Genomic DNA, 23,980 nt, shown 5'->3' with positions numbered 1-23,980 from the left:
TAAGGCCTCGATTCATAAAAGTGCTGTCGGTAAGGTAAACTCGAGTGGGGAAACACCGCTGTCGGTATTTCAGCCTTCAGGGTGGTAATTCATAAAAATGTTTCTAGTTGTGATAGGCGTGCAGAGATATTTCGCTGTAGGCTAGCGTTAGGCTGTCGTACGCATGCGGAAACAGGAGAAGCTGGCCGAGTCCCTCCGTGCGGCCATTGAACCCCATGGGGTATTTTGCGTGCGTAAAACTTTACGCATGCAAAACTTTGTGCTCGGTGTTTGGACAACTGTTGAACGCAAAAGGAAAAGACATGCCTGGATGGAATCGAACCTGTAACCTTGCTGTTACCAGCCAGACACACTAACCAATTGCACCACAGCCAGGCTAGCTGTGACCTAACTCTACATGGCTATCTGGGGCTCTGTTGGCTCTGTTTGGACAACTGTTGAACGCAATAGGGAAAAGACATGCCTGGATGGAATCGAACCTGTAACCTTGCTGTTACCAGCCAGACACACTAACCAATTGCACCACAGCCAGGCTAGCTGTGACCTAACTCTACATGGCTATCTGGGGCTCTGTTGGCTCTGTTTGGACAACTGTTGAACGCAAAAGGAAAAGACATGCCTGGATGGAATTGAACCTGTAACCTTGCTGTTACCAGCCAGACACACTAACCAATTGCACCACAGCCAGCCTAGCATTTAGCACTGTGAAACCATCCTCTGCTAGGCATGATTTCATTTTTGCACCTCACTCTATCGCATGGTCCAATCACAAAGCCCTGCACCCAGCATGTGTCTCATATGACTGTCTACAAGTAAGATTTAGGTTAGCAGTCTATTTAGTGTGTGTTTGGTGGTATGGTGGTGAGCATAGCTGTCTTCCATGTGGTTGGCCTGGGTTTGATCCCTGGACATGTCATGAATGTGAGTATGGTTTTGAAATACTACAGATCTCTGGAGAGAGAGAGAGAGAGAGAGAGAGAGAGAGAGAGAGAGAGAGAGAGAGAGAGAGGGGGAGGAGGAGGAGGAGGATTGGTTGGTTATTCATTTTAGGCATCTAGAGGGATAGAAACCTTTGCAAACTTTAAAATACTAAATTTCGTAATCGTAATTACGAAAATTTGCGTAATTTGCGAAAATTACGAAATTTCGATTACTGCTAAAATCGTAATTGTAGTAATTTCGCGAAATTTCGGAAATTCGTAATTAGGTCATTACGCTCATCCCTAGGCAGCGGTAATCCCCGTCTGCATACCGCTACCTCTAATCTTTATGAATTGACATTTGTTACTTTTGTTAAGATAATCACTGCGCACGGCGGTGATTTATCACTCTGCTCGCGAATGTCGGCTTTTCATGCGGAAAAAGCCTTTATGAATACAGATTTTGCTGTGTGGTCGGTAAAGTGAGCCGTTTTCAGCATTTCCGCATGCGGGAATGCTTTATGAATCGAGGCCTAAGAGAGTTATCTTATCTCTTCATTCCTTAAGTTACCTCCTCTGTAGTTAATTTACCTCCTCTGTAGTTATTTTCACACGCAGTTAATAAACAGCCTGTCTTTAACTCTGGAGTTATTTTAAGGATTGAAGAGTTACCTGAGGTTAAATGTTTAAATGTTTCCTGAATATGACATGCCTCATCACCATGGTGACCACTCTAGAAACATTATTAAAGACAGGAGATAAGCTTAGTGAATTGAGGCCAATATCCATAGATGAAGAGTTAATCGCAATTGACTTAAATTTTCTACAGCAGTGTTGTTCAGGGGCCTACAATGGCCCTGCCCACAAACACAGGGGGGTATGACTAAATGAGCTCCTATAAAATTGTTTGTTGTAGAGAAACCATCAAGATTCAAAGGGATTTAAAGAGTCGGAAGCCTTTCAAAATACCTCCTTTTTATGCTGCAGGCTTCTCCATTATTATAACCCAAGCTGATTCACCACGGGAATGCGGCAGAGCGAGGTCTTAATTCCCCCTCCCCCCCCCCTGGAAATCCCCGGGGGAAGATTTTGGGCTCCTTCCGAGTAGAGGCAGAGCTTTGAGCAGTAGCTCTGACTATACTTGCGTCAATTTGCGCTGTTCGCTTCCTCTCCCCGCCCCTCTCAGTCGTCTTTTACTGAGAGGGGTGGGGTTAGGCAGCGATCAGTGCAGATTGACTGTACTGGAGGCAGAGTTACAGCGCAAAGCTCCTACTCCCCGAGCAGCAAAATCCACAACCTGGAAAGTAGTGGAATTTTGGCTCTGGATTTGAGGGGTATAAAGCCCTCATTCTGCTGTGTCCCCGCAGCGAATCAGCTTGCGTTATATTGATGAAGAAGCCTGCAGCATAAAAAGAGGTATTTTGAAAGGCTTCAGTCTCTCTTTAATAAAAGAGAAAAGAAAGTATGGGAGACAACAGGGGCGTTTTTAGGCATAGGCATTACAGGCCACTGCCTGGAGTGCCATTGGTCCTGGGGGGTGTCATGCCACTGATTAAGCCCTGCCCCTGAACTTAGCCCTGCCCTAATGAAGCCACGCCCCCATGGGTGTTTGTACTACTTTCTGTCCCTTTGTGCCACCTTCAGTCCCCCTGTGCCACCTCTGCCCCCTTGTGCGTCCAGTGATGGATTAAAGTGAAATGGTGCCTTAGGCAAGCAACGACTTTGGGCCCATGCTTGATGGCTACCTAGCTTTTTTTGTAAGATTTGTTGGGGGTTAGCGTAAACTGGGCACCTAAACTCTCTCCAGGTCCTAGGCTAAGTTGCATTGTGGATGATCTGGTTCTGTGTGCATCCCTCTGTGCCTCCCTCTGTCCCACTGTACTTCCTTTTGTCCCCCTTTGTGCATCCCTTTGTCCCTCTATCTGTTCCCATCTCCCTCCTGCACTCCCCCAGTCCAGTGTGTAAAGGCAGAGTATAGTGCAGCAGAAGCTGTGCTCTAACTGCCCCTCTGGAGTCCAGTGCTGTGCCTGTGCAATCATCCTGTTTGTTTTCTGCTCCCTCTAGTGCTGGCTCTCCTCATGTAGTGTGTAATCATGCTACATGCTGTAGGAGATGCTGGGCACGGGGGCAAGTGGTGAGCGGACAGTCAAGCACAGCACTGGACTCCAGCAGAAATGTGAGAGTACAGCTTCTGCTGCACTATACTCTGCATTTACACACTAAGCTAGGGGAGTGCAGGAAGTGGGTGTGCAAGGAAATGTGACAGGATCGGCAGGTTTGTTTTTTCTATCTCAGGGACGCCGTGTTATGCATCCACCCTATACGGCACATGGTTTATATTCTCTACAGTGTAGGACTGTGGGCTTGACTGGACTTTGCACAAAACGTCAATCAAACTTGTACAGGGCTCCAGTGATCATTAAGAAGATTAAACTTCAAACAGAGCTATACCCTGGTTAAATTAAAGGGTGGTACATCCATCATGTAGTTATCATATTAAGGCAACCAAGTTGTCTCAGAGCTGTTAAGCTTAACGTCTTGGGGAGCCTTAATTCAATAAAAAAAATAAGGCATGGTTCAACCTGGATCTAAATTTGCTTGATGAGCTTTTTTTCAATGAAGCTGCAAAGCTGCAATAACCTGTCTTGCGGCCATGAGAATATGGGTGAGCAACCGGAACTGTCTGTTCATCAGCTGGTGTGGCTTCATGCCTAAAAGTGCCACCTCTGGGGTTTGGGGGACTGGAGCATTTATACAAGTGTAAATTAGTTGATATAGTCTGTGACAGAATCTGCTGGCTTTAGGGCAAGCCCACCAAATACAGTATGTAGGAAAGTGCCCTCCGCCGCACACCCACGGAAGCAGGTGTTTGTGCAGGCAGGGTACCATATTGCAGCTCTGGCAGGGACTAGATACCAGCACATCACTTTGTAGTTAGTCTCAATTTTGGATGCACTTTTCGAGATAGATGCAATATTATGCCATATTACCACCAAATCTTCCATACTGTATCTAGCTCTATCCCAAGGTCCCTCTCCCACTGGATCATATAATTCGGTTTGGGGATGTCAGGCGGTGAGATCAAACATCTATAGATTAGGGACATAAATCCAGATTATTATTTAGTATTTATATAGCGCTGACATTTTATGCAGCACTGTACAGAGTATATTGTCTTGTCACTTATCTGTCTCCCAGAGGGGCTCACAATCTAATCCCTACCATAGTCATATGTCTATGTATGTATCGTGTAGTGCATGTATCATAGACTAGAGCCAATTTTAGGGGGAAGCTTATTAACTTATCTGTATGCTTTTGAAATGTGGGAGGAGTCTGGAGTGCCCTGAGGAAACCCACACAGACACGGGGAGAACATACAAACTCCGTGCAGATGTTGACCTGGCTAGGATTCAAACTAGGGAACCATGCAAGGTGAGGGTGCTAACCACTACGCCATCATGCTGCTGAGATTGATTTTGTGCACATCTATTTTAAAATCTGGTAAAGGCCTGTTTCCACTACACGCAGATTGGATGCAGAGTGGATGCAGAAAAACTGACTCCAATGAATGCCAATGAGAAAATCTGCATTAGAAAAATCGCATTTAGTGGAAACAGGCCCATAGACATTCATTGGAATCAGTTTTTCTGCATCCAATCTGCGTGTAGTGGAAACCGGCCCTAAGGCAGGTATCAGACTGACCCATCAAGCTGTCTACAAAGTGTTTTATCTGTAGAAAATGGGAATATTACATTATCTGGCATGTTTTTATGTTACCGCCTTGGTGTTTTGGTCTCCATGGCTGCAGTAGCGTCTGCCCACCGACACTGGCAGTTTACGTGATGATGACAGAAGCTGCTAAGCCATAAAGACCAGGACACCTTGGAGAAAGATGGATCGTCTGTGCCTCTCCTGTCACTGGATCCTAGAGAGGTGAGTCACTTCACTCTTCAGCGCTGCTCGGCACTCTGCATGATGGTGGGCTCTGGCTTCCAATACTGGGGGTCACATACAGTATGTCTATGTACACTTGGGAGTCACAACTGGCTACCTATACAGGGGGGTCACATCAGTCTACCTACACTGGGGAGTGACAACTGGCTACCTATACTGGGGGGGGTCACATCAGTCTACCTACACTGGGGAGTCACAACTGGCTACCTATACTGGGGGGGGGGGGGTCACATCAGTCTACCTACACTGGGGAGTCACAACTGGCTACCTATACTGGTGTGGGGGGGGGGGGTCACATCAGTCTACCTACACTGGGGAGTCACAACTGGCTACCTATACAGGGGGGGGGGGGTCACATCAGTCTACCTACACTGGGGAGTCACAACTGGCTACCTATACTGGTTGGGGGGGGGGTCACATCAGTCTACCTACACTGGGGAGTCACAACTGGCTACCTATATTGGGGAGGGTCACATCAGTCTACCTACACTGGGGAGTCACAACTAGCTACCTATACTGGGGGGTCACATTTGGCTACCTATATTGGGGGGCGGGGGCACTAATTCTGATTGCCCAATACTTCAGCAGGGTTGGTTCTTTCATGAAGCAAGGTGAACCATTTGCATCAGGTGCAGAAATTAGAGGAGCAGCATTTTTGTACTGTGTGTACCTTCCTGAGGAGGAATGGAGTGGCTGAGGGTGACAGTTTGTTTGTCACAGACTCACAGCCAGCCAGCGTGCTATTGAGTTGAGCTGCAGCATGTCATGTGAGAACATTAAATGAAGCAGAGTAAATTGTCAGGTGCTGTGCTATCATTTCAAATCGGGGGGTGGAGGAGGGCACCCGAATATCGGGTGGTCCTCTAGTTACCTATACTAGGGGTCACATCTGGCTACCTAATACTGGAAGGAGGCTACATTTGGCTACCTAATACAGGACGGCCCTCTGGCTACAAACTACTGTGTGCTACTTCTGGCAACCTGCATATAGAGTACATTTCAACTGGGAGCCACGGACGTTTCCGATTCGGCCACGGCTCCTATTCTGCTGTGTGAACTCTGCCCGCATTGTTAAGTTGTGCAATGCATGGCTATAGTGATTTGGCTGCAGCATGCTGTCCAGATCGCACTTTGGTCAATGAAGATCGGCCTGAAGTCACTGAAAAGATTGGCAGTGTTTCCCCATGCATTTCATATGTGGGGAAACACTGCGAATCTGTACGTACTGGAAACGGGCCCTTATGGGCTACCTATACTGTGGGTCATATGTCGCTACTTATACCAGGGAATACCTAATACTGGGGGGGAGGGAACAGTGCACTCAAGTCTGTGGGTGTGGGGTAGGGAGCACAGGGGAGAGCATGTTTACATGGTCAGTGAGGCATAGTTTCATTGTACTGTATGCCTCACTGTATGGAACATGATATTTAGGCTCCTATCACACATGCACCGTTGCGGCGCACAGTATTGCCACAGAAGCAATGATAGCCCTATAGGGCTATCACATTGATTTTAGCGTGGCGGGTCCTGACACAGCAACGCACTGCATGCAGGGCATCAACAATACTGCAAGCGCGGTTACATTGTCAGTGAGGCAAACTGTACGCCTCACTGTATGGTCGCCCCGCAGCCGCAACATGCAGTGCGACAGTTTGGAACCGTTGTGGTGGGATTGTAGAATAATCGCACCGCAAAATAATGCAGCAAGTGTTGAAGGGGCATAAGTAATCACCTAAAACATCATGAAGAGTCTCAATTTCAATTGGGGAAATAATATTATGTTGCAATTTGCACAGATAGAGGAATGCAAACAGGCAAAAGTTCACGTTAGTGTATATACTGTATAATGTACATATGATCAGCTCTGTTATTTCTTGACGTCTTCTAAAGCTGAAGGGTCCTCCTAGCAGCAGAGGTCGCTAAAGTTAATTGTAAGCTGTCAGGAAAGTAGGTTTGTCAGTCCCCAGGGGTCGTTAATTTTACCTGAATAATGCAATAGTTTATATAAAAAAATAATAGAAGAATATTTTCAATTTCAAAGCTGCAGAGCAAAGTGTAATTTGGAGTTTAATTGTATTTTTCCTTCTGTGCCCATTACAAAGATGGCCGCTACTGAAGCTATCGCATAGAAAGTGGTTTACGGCTTCCTGTGTCGTGACTGAAGTGGAATAGAGGACATTTGGAAAAGCTGCAGGTGAAAAAAAATGTTATCTATGACATATGGTGATAGAATTAATTTACAGGTCGGCATTCGCGACACTGTCATGTTCTCCCGTCTGGCCAGTATGATGCTGGCCGTGCTTACAAGGGGATGTAGTCGCTGTTGTGTGCCTGTGGTGCTCATGCCATTCTTGCAGTGCGTCTGTCATGACTGACCAGGGCAGTGATCTTCAGCTGTAGTAATAACCGGTGATTGAGACATTGCTATTGCTTTGACATGAAACCCTGCACGTGGAATATTGCCACCGGATTCTGAGGCCGATTTAGTACATGTGAGAATTTAATGTAGCATAGCTCCCAACTAACTAAAGTCCCTGTTTTAGGACTCATGTACAAATCTAGGTAGATGTATTTAAACAGAGGCTAGCAATAGGGGATGCAGAGCTTGGGACCACACCTGGGCCCCTGGACCAGAGGGGCTGTCTTTCCAGGGCAGAGGCAAGAGAGGCTCTAGCCTCAGGGCGTAGTGTAGGACGGGGCACACAACTCACTCAATGTGTCCCAGGTTATGTCCCACTTTTGGCCGCTGGGTGTCCCAGGCGTGGGACTCTGGCCGCATGAGGTAATGTTTGCCTCATTTACCATTTGCGGAGTCGGAGTAATCGTTTTCTGATGCATTTCATGTGTCAGAGGTAACAGTAGTTGCATTTCATTTGTCAGCGGTAGCGGTTATTACAGTTCCTGTGTCAGAGGTAACAGTTGCTGCAGTTATTATTTGATGGTCATAGAGACAGCATTTGCTACTTTGGGGTTACTGTTGCAGCATTTGGCATTTTGGGGGCTCATGATTATTAAATGGTATGCTAATACTGTAGCATCAGCAGCTTCTGCAGATTTCACGCACAATCTAATCCCACCATAGTCATAATCTCATGTCCTACGATATTATTATGTATTTATATAGCACTGACGTCTACTGCAGCACTTGACAGAGAATGTAGTCATGTCCTTGGTGGAGCTTACAATCCAATCCCAGCCATAGTCAAAGTCTAATGTCCCGCCATATCATTATGTATTTATGTAGCACTTGCATCTTCTGCAGCACTTTACAGACTAAATAGTCATGTCATGGACTGACATCCATGATGCAAATCTCCCATTTCACCACATCATTGTGGGAACACTGCTTTTTCTTATGTGTCTGGGGAACATTGCCTAATTACCTTTAGGATCACTTTGCCTATCTGTGTTTTGGGAGGAAACACTGGCCCACTGCCTCAGTTACATTACAGTTCACTCCGTACACACCATGTCATGGACACATCCATTTTCCTACTGTGATCATGGACACGCCCATTTTTTGGCGCAGCGTGCAACCCCCGCACACACACACACACCACCTCCGTCCCAGGTTGAGCCAAGAAAAATCTGGTCACTGTACCTATTGCATTTGAAACAGAGCAAAACAAGAAAAAGGGGATACATGGCAGTGATTGGAAGCCAGATAACTAGAGATTAAGGTGTTGGGGGCCCTGGGGCACCTCTTATGCTGGGCATACACGGGAAGATCTGGTGGCCGATTAGCCGCCGGATTGACACCCGCCGGTCGTCCGTGCGTGTGCGGGGATCGAGCGGGGAATCTATCCGGCAGGTCATCGGACCTGTCGGATATTATCAATCGAGCCATCAGCGGCTCGATTGATAACAGCGCACCTCGCCGTGTATGCCCAGCATTAGTCTAATAGCAATCAGTGTGTGGTGGGAGGGATGGAGGGGCGCACTTTGGTGTGTCAGCCTTGGGTGCTAGATGACTTTGTCCCGCCTCTGCCTCTCTTTTATCTTACTATCTTTTTATTGGTGCTATGCTGGTAATGAACACCTCTGTATTTACATTGAATAGTGGTAAGACTTAGGCCCGGTTCACATTAGCGGTGGCTATCCGGAATCGCCGTGCCGGAGCCGCACCGCATGCGGAACGGACGAAACGGACGCACGGCATAGCAATGTAAGTCTATGCCACCGTTCACATGCGTCCGTTTCATCCGGACCGGAGCCGGACCGGATCCGGACTCCGGCGTCCGTTCCAACATGCGCTATTTTTTGGTCCGGCTCCTCCGGCAGCCGTATCCGGGGCGGAGCCGGACTGCACCATCCGGCCAATACAAATCAATGAGAACCGGATAGCGCACAACACACTGGCTAAAAATCCGGATGTTCTACCCCACTTCCTATGAGGATTGTTGCGGCGATATTGGATCGGGGACACATGGGCAAGCATTTTGGAGTGGAGCAGCACGAGCTGGAGATGTTCGCAGCATGTTGGAGGTGGAGGTGAGTGCTAAACAGCGGAGGGCCTGATTCCACAGGTCCCCCTTCTGCTGACCTCCCAGACCCCAACATTTTTTTTGTTTTTTACGTAACTTTTGCCAAACTGATCCGGATCGCATCCTGATGAACACCTGATGCAACCTGACCGGATCCGGATCGGATCCGGATCAGAACCGTACGGTTCCGATCCGGATCCGGTCCGGATCCGGTCAGGTCATCTGGTCCGTTTGGCAGACAACCGCAAGTGTGAACGGGGCCTTACGAGCTGAATGGTATAAAAAAAAGTTTAGTACCTGTGGCTATTTTGAATCTATGGGGGAAGCCATTCGCGCCCCCGTTTAATTATGTCCGGTCCCTGCTCTGCTACTGGCCCCGGGTAGGGCTCTCATTGCTCCAGTAACATAGCTGGCGAAGCTTAGACGTGAGTGCATCTGCGCAGCTCTAGGACCCCCCCCCCGATCCACGCACAACAGACAGCCTGTAGCGAGGACGCTGCGCACTAGAGCTGCATAGCCGCACTAGCGTATGTGGACTGCCCAGCCAAGGCAAGCTCCGTCGGCCATGTTACTTGAGGAATGAGAGCCCGACCCGGGCGGTGGGGTCGGGGAGCCGACCAGGGCCAGTAGCAGACCGGGGACCCAGCGGAATTAAACGGAGGGCGCGGATGGCGTCCTCCGTAGATTCAAAATAGACACCGGTACTAAACTTTTTTTTTTTTTTTTTTTTTTTTATATCATTCAGCTCGTAAGTCCTTTAAACATTTTTTAATCTGATTACACCTCCCTGGCTCTGAAACTCTTTGGTAGGTTTTAGGGGTTCATATCAATAGAGTGCTTGGGGCCCCATGTAAAACTCGCACTAGGGCCCCAAGCTTTTCAGCTACACTACTGTATTTAAACACTGAAAAAATTGAAAGCGAACCTGAACTCATAACATCCTCTTTGCTCTTAAAGATACTCAACAGCATAATAACCCTTAAAGAAACATATTTCTTTGTTACAGCTGATACAAATCCTGCTATAAATCTGCACGGTTTCTACTTCCTGAATTATGGAAGCAGATATATTGTTAACTTCCTGTGCTTTCAAATGAGCTTATTTGCCATCTCTGCCGTGGCAGTCATGTGACACAGGGGAGAGATCAAGTTACAACTTGTGATTAGACACAAATGAGGGGGAATTAAACATGCTAAACTCTCTAAATACAGGATCTTCTCAAAAAATTAGCATATTGTGATAAAGTTCATTATTTTCTGTAATGTACTGATAAACATAGTACTTTCATATATTTTAGATTCCCTTACACACAACTGAAATAGTTCAAGCATTTTATTGTTTTTTTATTGATGATTTTGGCATACAGCTCATGAAAACCCAAATTTCCTATCCAGAGTGTTGGGTCTTGCGTCTCTCAACTTTCTCCTCACAATATCCCACAGATTCTCTATGGGGTTCAGGTTAGGAGAGTTGGCAGGCCAATTGAGCACAGTAATACCATGGTCAATAAACCATTTACCAGTGGTTTTGGCACTGTGAGCAGGTGCCAAGTCGTGCTGTAAAATGAAATCTTCATCTCCATAAAGCCTTTCAGCAGATGGTGTTTTACTGTACCAGCAGTCTCTGGTCTTTAAGGGGGCAGACTCTGCTGGTATGGAAGTGGTTAACTGGTTCGCATTCCACAGGATCACGTTTTTTCCCCTTAAACGACAGGTGCGAGAAAAAAAAACAAGATCTACTTATATCTGGGGCTTCCCCCAGCTCCTGGCAGCCTATCTGTGCCTCGTCACAGCTCCGGTGTCCCAGGTTCCCCTCCGTTGCAGACTTGGCCAGGTCGGCATCTTCTGTGCGAGTGTGTGGCCATGCTGCTCGTGATTGTGCTCACATGGCCTGTAGCATTCTGCGCAGTATGCTCCAGGCCACGTGAGCATGAGTGGCACGACCGTGTGCTTGCACAGGCGCAGAAGATGGCGACCTGGCGAAGTCTGCATCTGCAACGGAGGGGATCCCGATCCCGGGACACCGGAGCTGCAGCAAGGGACAGATAGGCTGCCAGGGGCTGGTGGAAGCCCCAGGTAAGTAGATCGTGGGGTTTTTTTTTTTGTGTGTGTGGGGGTTTTTTTTGTGTGTGCGTTTGTGTTTTTTTTATTGTTGCTTGCACCTGTCCTTTAAAGTGTACCAGTGATGCTTACAACGATGTGCAGAAACAGTGATGGTCACCGGATGAAGTCCGAATAGGTTTTATTCGGATTTCATCCAGGTAATTAAAGCACCTGTCCGGACAGGTGCTTTAATTACCTGGATGAAATCCGAATAAAACCTATTCGGATTTCATCCGGTGACCATCACTGTTTCTGCTGGGTGGGTTAAACTTACCCAGCAGGCATCTTCTTTAATCCGTCCCATGGCGCCTCCCACGCTGCGTTCTTAGTGCGTCACGTGACTACAAACACTTCCTCCTTCAACTCGAAAGGAGGAAGTGTTTGTAATCACTAGACTGTGGCTTGGAACGCAGTGTGGGAGGGGCCGTGGAACGGATAAAGGAAGATGTTAAGTTTAACCCCCCACAGGTGCTTTAATTACCTGAATGAAATCTGAATAAAACCTATTCGGATTTCATCCGGTGATCATCACTGGCATAGAAGACCCTGACTGACGCGACTGAGCCAGTTGCTGGGGCTGATTGCGGCTGAATGGAGGTGCGCAGGAGGACGGCGAGGGACTCAGACATGCTTATGGGGCTGGAAGAAGTCCCGGGTAAGTATCAAATCTTTTGTCGTCTGTGTCTCCTGTTTACTTTAAGACACTGAAGCGGAAAAAAAATTATGATATCGTGAATTGGTTGTGTAGTAGGGGTAATTTCTAGAACATTGGTAGCAAAAAAAAAATATTCTCATATTTTTGTTTCGTTATACAGCTTTTTTTTTTTATAACATTGCATCATTTTGCCCTGTCCTGAACTGTTTTCTGCAAAAGAAAAGCGCAATACAGTTGAGATAACCTAATCAGAAGTCACAGCTCTCTGAAAGTTGCAGAGCTCAATGGCTATTTGCATAGATAACTGGAGTTTCTTAACTCTTCCTGTACTGGAAACAAATATTAGACTTGAGTCTCTGCTCCTAATGCTTTTACCCAATGGCTATGTCATCACACACAAATGGGTAGAAGCCCCGCCCACTCTACCTCATAGGACGTTTAATTGATAAATTTGCTGTAGTTCCGCCCCCACCTCAGTCTTTTTTCCTCGGAAGCTCACCTCAGGGACAACAGGTTTTTATTGGATTCTTAGAGCTAAAGGTTTTTCTTTTCTGCTCCCCTACCTGCTGTTAAATACAGCTAGTGCTGGTGGCCTCGGGCCAGCTTCCCCTGTATCCTATAATAAGTTTGGGGGTGCCTGCTGGTTTGCTCAGGCTGGCTACGTCCTTCACAGACTAAAAGTCTGGGACTGAGGCTGAAGACATATATAAATATATGTGGGTTTCGTATCATCCGCATGTTAGAGGTGCACTTCACTTATACATTTATATTACCTACTCTTCGCGCCGGCTGCGCTCCACTAAGCCTATCCTTCTACTTTCTCTTCCGCCCTGGTTTCCGGCGACGTCACTTCCACCGGAGGTGACGCCGCGCTAAAGTCAGCGATCCGCATTGGCTCCAGCCGGAGCATAGGCGGAGAGAGGTGACGCCGCACTAAATCCGCGATCCGCATTGGCTCCAGACCGAGCATAGGCGGTGTTAGCTAAGGCAACAAAACTTTAAATGAGATCTTGGCGTGCCTCTCGCTGGCTACGAGATGGAGCGCCGGAGGGCAGTTTCAGAGCAGCCTGCAATGAGCACACTACACTCCCATACAGGTACAATTTAATCTCTACCGATCTCCAGATTCAGCTGTTACTGTGCTATATCTATGCTATATGCTACTTCTACTTATTTCTCTGTTTCTGTTTCTTCTGCTGCAACTAGGGATAGCTCTGCTCATCAATCAAACCAGCCACGGGCTAAAAGGTAGGGGACTCTTTCTTAGGTAAGTTACAGCCCGCAACGCTGAGTGCAATACTGACACACGTATTTTTGGTCAGTCCTAGGAATCATCATAAGAACAAAAAATCAAGAAGTAGATCGAGATCGCGCAGACGGAGCCCTTCCCATCATCATTACCGTGAAAGGAGTAGATCACCAAGGAGATATAGAAGATCACGCAGCAGAGAAAGAAGAGGATGTTGGGCTTGTAACAGACCTGTTATGCCTGGGAAGACTGTTTGCAGTCAGTGCTTTACAGAAATGTCTGCGGAACCTCAACAACCACCTGTGGACGTTTCAGAACTGATTAAACAGGCCGTACAAGATTCCATGAAAGAATACATAGAAGCTCTTCCGGCACAACCTTCAACCTCTGCTGAGCCTCCACAACAGCCCTTAAAGGATACCACAGCCCACAGGCTGTGGTAAAATAAATGCAGCATGTGTAGGGGAAAAAAAAGGACATACTCACCGCTCCCCTCGCTCCCAGCCGCCGGGTCCCGCTCGTCTGCTACAGCTCCCGGTACCGGCCGACTCATCTGACCCCTGACCCGGACATACTGCACTGCGCATGCGCAGTATGTCCAATCATCTTCCCTTCTGCCGTCGCATCATGACGGCAGAAGATCGGACACTCCCCCGCCTCCTTCCTGCCCAGCGTGTGCGCTCCACTAATAAAGCTAGCGTGACATGCTAGCTGGAGTCACGCTGGGAGCGGCGATTTGGAGAGAGAGTGGAGGGGGAGTGAGTTGGGATGGACGGGAAGCGGGCACTTATTATGAAAGTGCCCGCTTCCCGTCCATCCCAACTCACTCCCCCTCCACTCTCTCTCCAAATCGCCGCTCCCAGCGTGACTCCAGCTAGCATGTCACGCTAGCTTTATTAGTGGAGCGCACACGCTGGGCAGGAAGGAGGCGGGGGAGTGTCCGATCTTCTGCCGTCATGATGCGACGGCAGAAGGGAAGATGATTGGACATACTGCGCATGCGCAGTGCAGTATGTCCGGGTCAGGGGTCAGATGAGTCGGCCGGTACCGGGAGCTGTAGCAGACGAGCGGGACCCGGCGGCTGGGAGCGAGGGGAGCGGTGAGTATGTCCTTTTTTTTCCCCTACACATGCTGCATTTATTTTACCACAGCCTGTGGGCTGTGGTATCCTTTAATGATTGAAGATGATCTCACTGCCGCAGATTTCGATTTCTCATTAGTTGAACCATTCGTATTCTCCGTCAGAGAGGCCATACAATAGGAAGATATCGAAGAGGATGAAGGGGTAGAGAAACCTAAAAGACAGAAGGAATATTACTCCCATCTAAAGAAGAAGGTGACCCCTTTCCCGCTTATGGACGAGATCGCCGAAGTGATAAAGGAAGAATGGGAAAGAATAGAGAAGAAAGCGCCACTTGCGAATCGTTTAACAAAATTATATCCAATGAAGGAGGATCAATCCAAGCAACTGGATAACTCCCCAATCGTAGATGCGTCGGTGATAAGGTTGGCGAAACCAACTACATTACCCAGAGAGAATGCAGCCTCCTTCAAGGACGCATTGGAACGCAAAATGGATTCAGAACTAAAGAAGATATACGTGTCTTGAGGAGGAGCAACCAAACCGGCAATAGCGCTGACGTCCATTGCGAAAGCCCTGAAGACCTGGACTCTCAATATCGAAGAGGATCTAAGGAATGATGTAGATAGGGAGACAATCATCGCAACTCTTGATGAACTAAAACTCACAGCGGACTTCATGGGAGAGGCTGCGGTGGATGTAATAAGATGTTCCGCGAGGTCAATGGTACATTCAGTAGTGGTGAAAAGAGCGCTTTGACTGAAGGCCTGGTCGGCCGATGCCGCTTCACGCCAGGACTGGTGCAAAATTCCCTTTGATGGAGAAAACCTATTTGGCAAGGAAATGGACACGGCAATTCAAAGAGTGACAGGAGGCAGATCAGGTTTAATCCCATAGGACCGGAAACCAAGAAAGCAGACTCCTCAACAGACTAGATTTCAACAATGAAATACAGAATCAATCGTACATATAGACCTGGTCGGGAATACTGTAGAAACTGGCAAAACCCCCAGACGTCCATGCCGAAAGCAACTAGACTATGCACTACGTCCACCAATCAGACACAAAAGTCTTTTGATGGTGTCTCCGCCCAGACTTGTCCGGTGGGGGGGGGGTGAAGACTCAGACAGTTCGGGCAAGTATGGGCGGACAACATATCAAATCCTTGGGTGATAAAGACTATCACTCGGGGACACAAATGGAAATTTTTGAAAGGTCCTCCAAGGGATTCCTTCACTCCAGCCAAAATCCCGTCAGTAACGGAAAAACGGTCAATTCTAACGCAATACCTAGACTCCATTATTAAAGAAGGCGATAATACATGTTCCACAGGAGTCAAGAGGCAGGGGATTTTATTCCCCATTATTTTTCGTCCTCAAAAAGACAGGAGATTGGCGACCGGTGCTCGATTTAAGGAAATTGAACGAACGTATCTTGTTAGGAAGATTCAAAATGGAGACACTACAAACCATAACAGCGTCTGTGATGAAGTCGTACTGGATGCTATCAGTGAACTTGGAGGACGCGTATTTGCACGTCCCCATCCATGCCAAGTACCAGAAATTCCTCAGATTCGCGGTGGGCCCAGCACACTATCAGTTAACGTGCCTCCCATTCGGGATTTGTACGGCGCCACGGACATTCTCAAAGATGCTCCTTGCCGTAGTCGCTCTGTTGAGATTGAGAGACCTACGACTTTATCAGTACTTAGACGACTTACTCCTACTATCACAAGATGTTCCCACTCTGCTGCGACACAAACAGATATTAGTGGATACGCTCCAAAACTTTGGTTGGAAAATCAACCTAACCAAAAGTCAGATGGAACCGACACAGCAGATGATTTTTCTCGGAGCCTTAATCAAGACTTAGGAAAACATTGTAATGTTACCCGAGAACAAAGTAACCATACTGAGAGCGAAGATACGTCAAGTACAGTTAGCAAGCTTGATTCCAGCAAGACAGTGCCTGAGCCAAATCAGATACTTAACTTCGACCATACCTATGGTCAGATGGGCCCAATGGCATATTCGATCATTTCAATTTGGATTCCTCAAACAATGGAACAAGAGGAGTATGAATCCGTCAATTTGGATAACAGCCACAATGAAGCACAGTCTGCAGTGGTGGTCGATAGAGGCCAATCTGAAGAGAGGCCACCTCATCCAGTCCAACCAACAGATCATGATTACATCCGATGCCAGCAGGAAAGGATGGGGAGCTTTCTGTCAACAACGCACGGCACAAGGAGTATGGACCACACCTCAAACGTCGACACCGGCAAACATCCTCGAACTGAGAGCAGCATACCAGTCACTACTAACCTTTCAAGACTTGATACAGGGGAAAACAGTACTTGTCAGAATGGACAATCATACGGCAGTATCCTACATCTGACGACAAGGAGGGACGAAGAGTCGAAGATTATTACTGGAGACAGAAAGGATCTTCCAGTTTGCAGAAGCAAACCTCTGGAACATCAAGGCACTTTACATTCCGGGGTCGGAAAACGTTAAAGAGACTCTGTAACATTCAAAAGATCCCCTGGGGGGTACTCACCTCGGGTGGGGGAAGCCTCCGGATCCTAATGAGGCTTCCCACGCCGTCCTCTGTCCCACGGGGGTCTCGCCGCAGCCCTCCGAACAGCCGGCGACTGTGCCGACTGTCATTTCAATATTTACCTTTGCTGGCTCCAGCGGGGGCGCTGTGGCGGCTTTCCATTCCGAACTACACGGAAATACCCGATCTCATTCGGGTCCGCTCTACTGCGCAGGCGCAGGAAACTTGCGCCTGCGCAGTAGAGCGGACCCGACGGCGATCGGGTATTTCCGTATAGTTCGGAGCCGACAGCCGTCAGAGCGCCTGCGCAGGAGCCAGGAAGGTAAATATTGACGTCACCGCTGCCCGGACTCCACGGCGGGCTGCAGCGAGACCCCTGACGGATGGAGGACGGCGTGGGAAGCCTCATTAGGATCCGGAGGCTTCCCCCACCCGAGGTGAGTACCCCCCAGGGGATCTTTTCATGTTACAGTTCCTCTTTAAGGCAGACTATCTCAGTCGACACACATTGGACAACTGCGAATGGAGCCTGTGCGAGAATGTTTTTCTCTGGGTGTGCAGCCAACTTGGTTATCCTCAGATCGACCTTATGGCTTCTCAAACCAACGCAAAATGCAAGACCTTCATGGCCAGATACCCATGCAGCCAAGCCATAGCCATAGGTGCGATTACGGCCCCCTGGAAATTCAACATCGGTTACGCCTTTCCTCCGACTCCGATTATTCCCCAACTTCTCACGAGACTGTTGAAAGAGAAGGTAACTCTGATTGCAATCATACCCAATTGGCCGAACCGTCCCTGGTTCCTACTCCTCTGGGAGCTGAAGTTAGGATCTCCTCTGCCCCTCCCAATCAAGAACGATCTGCTACAACAGGGAGTAATCAATCACCTGGATCCCAGCAGATTGAATCTAATGCCCTGGGTATTGAGGGGAAGAGGCTAGAATCGTTAGGATGCAACCCTTCAGTAATAGACACTATGTTAAAGGCCAGGAAGGCCACGACAAATTCAACTTATAAAAGAGTCTGGGACAGATTCGAGGAGTTTGCACAGGCGGAACAGTTCGACCCACTAATACCGCAACCACACCAGCTCTTAGCCTTCCTCCAGAAGGGATTGGAAAAGGGACTGGGATATTACACAATCAAGAGTCACATCTCCGCAATTTCAGCTCTAACGGGTACGTCATGGGCAAATCATCCATTACTCAGACAATTTGTGAGAGGAGTATTGAAACTTAAACCTCCCAAAAAGAACTTATTCCCGAAGTGGGATTTACCTTTTGTCCTACAAGCCTTGACAAAGGAGCCGTTTTTTCCTTTAGAAAAATGTTCGTTGTGGAATCTAACATTGAGAACAATATTTTTGGTAGCCATAACATCAGCCCGTAGAGTTTCTGAAATCCAAGCACTAGGCCACGAGGAGCCGTATCTTATATTTTTTCCTGATTGAGTTGAGACCAATTCAGAGGTTTATTCCAAAAGTAACGACAGTTTACCATCTGAACCAGGACTGGACACTTCCAGTCTTTCTACAGGAAGATTCCCAGTCCATACATCCACTGGACATTTCAAGTTCAAGTTCGAATCTGATCAGAGAAGGATCGTATGGCTACCTTTACTGCAAACAGATTGTGAACCGATTTCAGCCTGAAACCGTTCTCAATCTGTTGTGGTGGTGCTGCTGCCGCCGCTCCCCATGCCCGCATACATTACCTGCTCCGCCGGCGCGACTCCAGTCCCCAGGTCTCCGCTGTCTTCTCCGCTCTGGTCTCCAGGTCCAGCATGCTTTACTTCTTCCTGCCGGGCAGGAGGAACTGAAGCATGCCGGAGACCAGCGCGGACACGGAGCAGCGGTGACTGGGGGTAGTCGTGCCGGCGGAGCAGGTAATGTATGCGGCTCTATTGCGTCGGTCGTCGGGTACTCGAACACCGCTAGTGTTGCGCTCCCTACCCGCGGGCGATTGACGGTAATTTTCCGCTCGGATCGATCGACGGGATAGGACGAAATGGATCGAAATTTGGCGTGTAGCGCGAACGATTGGCAGCAGATTCGATCCCAGTGATCGAATCTGCTGTCGAAACGGCGGCAAATCGGGCCAGTGTATGGCCAGTTTATGGGTAATCCCATCAGGTTACAGAAGAGGCCAATCAGCCTCAACTAGAACAGTGGCATCATGGATAGTTAAAACTATTCAAGCAGCTTATAGAAATATGGGACTAAAGCCACCTGAACAAATCATGGCACACTCTACCCGTAGTGTGTCAACCTCATGGGCGGCCATGAACAGAGTGCCGGCAGATAAAGTCTGCCAAACAGCCAATTGGTCAAGCATAAATACATTCATGAGGCACTATCGCCTTGACCTGGCCGCTTAATCTACTGTAACATTTGGTAGATCCGTACTAAATACTGTTACTGTGTGAATATACAATTAAAATTTATTTTGTGTGACAGCATAATGACCCTCCCTTCATTTCCTAGTTAAATCCCATTTGTGTGTGATGACATAGGCATTGGGAAAGCGGAAAATTGTTACTTACCTATCCGTAATTTTCCTTTCCCGATGCCTTAATGTCATCACACAACGCCCACCCTTCTTGTTTGCTTCGGTGTTTCCGAGGTTAACGAGACTGAGGTGGGGGCGGAACTACGGCAAATTTATCAATTAACCACTTCCCGACCGCCTAACGCACAGGGGCGGCCGGGAAGTGGAGCCCTGAAGGACCGGCTCACCCACAGAGGCGGCGGTCCTTCTAAGGGCATGGGCGGAGCGATCGCGTCATCCGTGACGCGATCCTCCGCCCGGGATCGCTACTCGGGCATTTTGTCTCCGCTCGCCGGCCACTTAGCAGAGCCGGCGAGCGGAGGAATCCGCACAATAGCCCAATCAGAGAGTATAAGGCACTTTGTTAGGTAAACAAAGTGCCTTATACGTGCTTCCTCCTCGCCTCGTGGTCTCATTGTTCCAGAGACCACCAGCGAGGAGGAAGCACTTTGTAAGTGACACTGCACATTGCTTTTTTTTGCCTACAGCCCCACTGATCTCCCACCCCAGGCCTCATACCCCCCCCTGATCACCCCAGCAGACCCCTGCCCAGCACCCTAGCACCCCTATAAAACCCCCACCCCCCCCACCTGCCACTAACTAGCGATGCTGCCCTTTAGTTTAGGTCCCTAACTGCCTCCTAGTCACCCCTGATCCCCCCCCCTACCTTTAGATCACCCCCACACCCCATCCCAGACTACCCCCCTGTATACTGTATACATCTGTATACAGCTACCTTATCCCCTGATCCCCCTCTGATCCCCCTCTGATCACCTGTCTATCACCTGTCCATCACCCCTCAGCACCCCCACCCATCAGAGCAGACCCTAACTGCCCCGCGGGGGTAACCGATCACCTGCCCAGGCCCTCGATTGCCCTCATACCCCCCTTCTGATTACATCCCCTGCTCTTTGTTTACATCTGTCCTCCCCAGCAATCACTAACTGATCTTTGATCAGTAACCCCCTGTGTCTGCCTCTCATCAGATCAGGACTCAGTCTGCCCTGTGCAGGCTCCTGATCAACCCCCCACCCCCTCAAATCGCCCTCAGACCCCCCCCCCCCCTAATCACCGTCCAAGTGCATTGTATTTGACTGTGCTGCGCTTGTATTCGATTGTGCTGCGCTTGTATTCAATTGTGCTGTAATTGTATTTGATTGTCCCGTGATCGACTTCGATTGCCCCGTGATTGTTTGATTGCCTGAGACCCCACTTCCCACCACACCCAACCCCCCCCTCCGCCCTACCACACCCAACCCCCCCCCCCCCCCCCCCCCCCCCCCCCACCACCACCACCACCACCACCTTCCGAGTGCATCAGATTTGCTTGTGCTGTAATTGTATTTGATTGTCCCGTGATCGACTTCGATTGCCCCGTGATTGTTTGATTGCCTGAGACCCCACTTTCCGCCACACCCAATCCCACCCTCCCCCATCACCTTCCGAGTGCATCAGATTTGATTGTGCTGTGATTGGATTCGATTGTGCTGTAATTGTATTTGATTGTCCCGTTATCGGCTTCGATTGCCCCGTGATTGTTTGATTGCCTGAGACCCCACTTTTTCTTTTGGGAAGAATCATCCGTCGAATCTTCCGGGTCCGAATTTGAACCTGTAGAAAGCAGTGGTTCCTTGACCGAAAGTGATGACGAGGCTATGGTCCCGGCTAGAGCCAGGCGTACCAGACCCCAAGTCGTTAGACCGCAGGTGGCGCAGGATCCGCCTCAAGGGCAGCAGGGTGGTGCTAGCGCTGTTGATAGTTTTCTTGGTGAGGCAAGCACCAGCAGCGCAGCATCTCCTGGACTTAGTGCCAGTGCTTCCGTAGACCCTGGCAAAGTGGTGAGCGTCAGCATGGAAGTTGAAACTGGTACGGTGGCAAGTGCAGTAGTACCCCCATCGCAGCCACCAAGAAGACGGGCCTGTAGTACCCATAGACTCCCAGAGGTGCTGGCACAACCAGATTGGCAATCCCCTGATTCCGCCGCACTCGTAGTGCCCCCTTTCACCGCCCAGTCTGGAGTCCAGGTGGCGACAGCTCATCTAGGAACGGCCCTAGACTTTTTGCAGCTGTTCATCACCCAGGTTCTCCTGGACTTAATTGTGGTTGAGACCAACCGTAAAGCCACACAATTCATCACCGAGCACCCGGAGAGCATGTATGCCCAGCCTTTCGGGTGGAAACCAGTCCAAGTTTCCGACATTAAAATCTTTTTGGCCCTTATCCTTCACTTGGGACTAATGAAACAGAATGTACTGCGGTCGTATTGGTCTACGAACCCAGTAAATAATGTTCCCTTGTACCCTGCTGCCATGTCCAGGACACGATTTGAGTCCATCCTGCGCTTCCTGCACTTCAACGACGACAAAACCTGTCATGAAAAGGGCCACCCTGCTTATGACCGGCTCCACAAAATTCGGCCCCTCATAGACCACCTGTCATCAACATTTGCAGATGCTTATATCCCTGAACAGAACATCTGCGTAGACGAGTCCCTCTTACGCTTTACCGGGCGCCTTGGCATCAAACAGTACATCCCAAGCAAGCGCGCCCGGTATGGGGTGAAACTGTATAAGCTCTGTGAAAGGGCCACAGGCTATACATGTCGTTTTAGGGTCTATGAGGGAAAAGACTCAAAATTGGAGCCGGTCGGATGCCCTGACTACCTGGGGAGCAGTGGAAAGGTTGTGTGGGACTTGGTGTCACCCTTGTTCCAGAAGGGGTACCATCTTTTTGTGGACAATTATTACACAAGTGTGGCCCTCTTTCAGCACTTAAAGTTAGAAGGAATCCGATGCTGTGGCACTGCGCGGCCTAGTCGCCAGGGCTTCCCCCAACGGCTCGTTACCACCAGACTTGAACGGGGGCAGAGGGCCGCCTTGCGTACTGAAGACCTGCTTGCGGTGAAATGGAGGGACAAGAGGGACGTTTACTTTCTGTCCACCATTCACACAGACACGACAGTCCAAATTCAACGGGCAACTAAGGTCATTGAAAAGCCCCTTGTCGTCCACGAATATAATGTCAACATGGGAGGGGTGGACTTCAATGACCAGAGGTTAGCGCCCTATTTAATTTCCCGGAAAACAAGACGCTGGTATAAGAAAGTGTCTTTTTATCTGATTCAATTGGCAGTTTACAACAGCTTTGTTCTCTACAGTAAGGCTGGGAGAACTGGATCTTTCCATCAATTTCAGGAACAGATCATTCTGGACATCCTGTATCCAGGAGGTGCCAGGCCCCCCCCCCCCCCCAGATGCAACTAGCCGACTGCATGGAAGGCATTACGCCTATCAGCTTCCGTGTGCCCCAGGTCAACGCATCCGAAGAAAACGTTGCCGTGTCTGCAGCAGGGCTGGAACAAGGACTGACACCGTTTATTATTGTCCCCGCTGTCCTGACCAGCCTGGCCTATGTGTAGGGCCGTGTTTTGAGAGGTACCACGAGCAGGTACACTATTAGAACCTAGGGAACTCCAGACACAGGAGTAGGCACACACTCAGTGGTCTTTCGCACATTGTCGCAGGGAGAGGAGAGGTAAGCTTGAAAACCAAACGGGTAAGCATAAAAGTGGCAAGAAGGATCGGTTTCCATGCTTGATATTGCTGATCTGTCCTGGGTTGGCGATATAAGACGGCATGTTTGAATTTCCCTTGAGTGTGGACACCCCCGGTTTATATGTGATTTGGGCCTATGATGATGCTTTAATGCCACACAGAGTCATCTCTATTGGCAGGCATATTGCTGTATCCTACAGGCATAATGCTGTATACTAAAGTTCTGAGGCCCAGTCACATAAGTTGGTGGCTCACCCTGAGTGCAGGGTGGCACGGGGTGTCTCTCTCCTGAGGTTATCACTGCCATTGATGTGGAGGAAGATCTGCCATTGATGTGGCGCAAGGTATGTTTGCCGTTCATTTTTCCTTTCAGCCCAGAGTGCATTACCCGTATACCCAATATAAGGAGTATAGCAGAAACTCCTAATACTGGCCATACATGTAATGATTGCAGAGACCCTAAAATGCCAGGACAGACTTCACAAATGACCCCATTTTGGAAAGAGGACACCCTAAAGTATTATGTGAGGTGCACGGTGAGTTCATAAAAGATTTTAGTTTTTGTCACAAGTTAGCAGAATTTTTTTTTTTTTTTTTCTAACAAAGTGTCATTTTCCGTTTACTTGTGACAAAAAATTAAATTTTCAATGACCTCACCATTACCCTCATGGAATACCTTGTTGTGTATTCTTTCCAAAATGGGGTCATTTGTGGGGTTTGTTAAAAAAAAAATTTTTGTCAAAAGTTAGCAGAAAATTGATTTTTATTGTTTGTTTCACAAAGTGTCATTTTCCGCTAACTTGTGACAAAAAATAAAATCTTCTATGAACTCACCATACTCCTAACGGAATACCTTGGGGTGTCTTCTTTCTAA

The 23,980-nt window shown here is 48.5% G+C and overlaps 1 protein-coding gene across 1 annotated transcript in view; it reads left to right on the top strand.

Annotated features, from left to right (window-relative positions):
• The first annotated feature begins 6,959 nt into the window (after positions 1–6,959).
• NDUFS5 (NADH:ubiquinone oxidoreductase subunit S5) overlaps positions 6,960–23,980 on the top strand; it is a 35,769-nt gene continuing 18,748 nt past the window's right edge. Inside the window, exon 1 of the mRNA XM_068268839.1 lies at positions 6,960–7,068. The gene's annotated coding sequence lies outside the window, so the exon portion shown is untranslated. The remainder of the gene's footprint in view (positions 7,069–23,980) is intronic.

Source organism: Hyperolius riggenbachi, chromosome 2 (genome assembly GCF_040937935.1).
Source record: "Hyperolius riggenbachi isolate aHypRig1 chromosome 2, aHypRig1.pri, whole genome shotgun sequence".
In the NCBI taxonomy this organism is placed as follows: domain Eukaryota; kingdom Metazoa; phylum Chordata; class Amphibia; order Anura; family Hyperoliidae; genus Hyperolius; species Hyperolius riggenbachi.
Note: the sequence above shows the minus strand (reverse complement) of the source record. Positions and strands in the feature narration are given on the sequence as shown.